This window comes from Sitophilus oryzae, unplaced genomic scaffold (assembly GCF_002938485.1).
Source record: "Sitophilus oryzae breed Bouriz unplaced genomic scaffold, Soryzae_2.0 scaffold_1179_pilon_pilon, whole genome shotgun sequence".
Taxonomy (NCBI): Eukaryota; Metazoa; Arthropoda; class Insecta; order Coleoptera; family Curculionidae; genus Sitophilus; species Sitophilus oryzae.
This window is the reverse complement of record NW_022145814.1, coordinates 1,117,067-1,119,722: the sequence shown is the minus strand read 5'-3', so window position 1 is coordinate 1,119,722 and position 2,656 is coordinate 1,117,067.

Genomic DNA, 2,656 nt, shown 5'->3' with positions numbered 1-2,656 from the left:
CACACAATGTACCTCAAACCAACCGTTTCCGAGTTATTGACTTTTTTTAAAAATTACGGCATTTAAAAACTCATTAAAACAATGTCACAGTTTTCGGCAGAATGCATCATTAGATGAATCTGAACATATCGAAATTAATTAAATCAAATTGTTTAAGTGATAAGTTCAAAAGTCAGTAACTCGGAAACGATTCGTTTGAGGCACATTGTATGATCTCAATTTCTGCTTAGAATTGAAGGAAGGATTGAAATATGCAATAATATACAGACGGTTCTATTTGAAAAAATGAAACTTTGATCTGCTACGACTTTATGACCGACCATGTATACATAAATTTATTACTCTCCAATAGACATTTAAAAACCCATTAATTTTTGTATTTTTGCGGTACCTTGTATATTTTACCTAATAATCGACCGTTTCCATACATAACAGCGACCTTGTATATACAGGGTGTTTCAAAAAACATGTACCATCTCTCGTGGGGAGATTCCTCACATATAAATAAGATTTATTTTTCATATCAACATAGGTCCGATTTTGCTTTGTTTCGTAGCTATAGGGTTTAAAATGTTAATAATCTTTCGATTTACTATAATTTTCTTCCAAGTACTTTCAGCGATTCGAATGAAATTTTGAGGGTAAAAGTTACTATAAATGCTATATATTTTAATGCTAAAAAAGTGTCGAAAAATTCATCAGGGGCATGCATATGGGTTATCACTGGAATATTTTTCAAGAAAAAAACATGTGCGCCACTGACTTTTTTCTTTTGATATCAAAATTGTGTATATCATTTACTGCGAATTAAAAGTTATCTCTTGATATTTTGTCGAATTCGACCTCCTTGATGAGATAAACGGAATTTTATTAATCACAATTAATATAAAATTAAAATTAATAAATTATATATTTTACCTAATTTATTATTAAATATTATTACTATTAGATATTATTACTATTAGTCCAACCTACAGCAATTTCAAATGAAAAAATAATGGTATTTATGATAATTACAAAAAAAAAATAATTTTAAAAAGTTTTAACATCCTGTAACTCTAGAACTATGCATTTTTGTATTCGTGCTTATAGGAACTTTTTTTCATATTTTTTGATGAGGAATCAATGAGTACTTTGCTAATAAGAAAAAAAAAAGTCAGTAGCGTACATGTTTTCTATAGAAAAATATTCCAGTGATAACCCATATGCACGTCCCTTGTGAATATGTTGACACTTTTTTTGGTTTAAAATATGTCGCATTTATAGTAACTTTTATCCTCCAAATTTCATTCGAAACGCTACAAGTACTTGGAAGAAAATTATAATAAATCGAAAAAATATGAAGATTTTAAGACCCTGTAGCTACAAAACAAAGCAGAATCGAACCTATGTAGATCTGAAAAATAAATATTTTCCCCACGAGAGATTGCACATGTTTTTTGAAATACACTGTGGGGTGGGTTTAAGGAGTTTACAACAGGCGCAATAAAAAAGGTCTTTAAAAATTCTTGTTCGTCATGACGGTACACCATTGAGAATGATATGGCCGAGGACTGGGGTTTGGATTCCGCGTAAACAAAATAGGCCCCTTCCAAATTAGCCTTAGCAGCAAAAAGAAGACGTTAAATTAAATCACCTTAATCCCTATAAACAACTAATTTACCTTGTTATTAATAAAACACCTGATTTAAACCTAGTCAAAGTAATTTGTATGCAAAAGTGGTAACCTTGAATTAGTCCATTTTCCATTGAGAAAGGTCTTTCAGTAGCAAATTATTCAAAATTTCGAAAGTTCTCTAAAGTTAGAGTAAGGGATACATTTGCAACTACTTACTTTTCGGTGGAAGTATAACTCGAGCTTAAAACTTTCCCAACTTTTCCGATTTCGAATAGCGGAACGAAGAGAAAGTTATGAGCGTGGAGGTGGGATTTTTCTCTAGTTATCGAAAATGAGTATTCTATTTAAGAGGAAAATAGAAAAATAAGTTTTTTTCACGATCACTCTACGATTTCTTTTAAAAACAAAAGGTATTAGTATTACATAACAAGGAGGGAAGTGTTTCATTACTGTCGAGAGATTGATTTGGTTTGGTTTGGTTAGGTTAACTAAATCTCGAGACACTAATGAAAACTTTCCTCCGAGGTTTGTATTCTATTTTATTTACAACCACATCATTAATTAAAAAATAGGGACAGTATTTTATTTGGAACAAAAAATAAATATGCGAAAATTTGTCGTTTTCTGTTTTGGCATTTCCATATCTACAGTTGCGCAAACCTTCAACAGCAAAACAAACAACTAAGTGACAGTTTTGAATTTCTCGTTCGCTTTTTCGAATTTATAGAACATAGAAAACCAGAATGTTGTCGGAAAGTTCTGATAATGAAGACCAGTTTAATAATGGTACTCCACCAGAAGTTACAGAAGCTGTAAAAAGAGCAGAAGCCAATTTACTTCCAGAGAAAAGTAGGGGGCGATATGAAATAGCATTGAAAGTATACGAAAAATGGTGTGCCGAAAGAAATGCTATAAGAATATTGCTTCTGAGACAGTCTTGATGGCATATTTTAGCGACATGGCAAGGCAGAAAAAGCCATCTACTCTTTGGGCTACGTACAGCATGATACGTGCAATGCTAGAATTAAAGGAACAGAC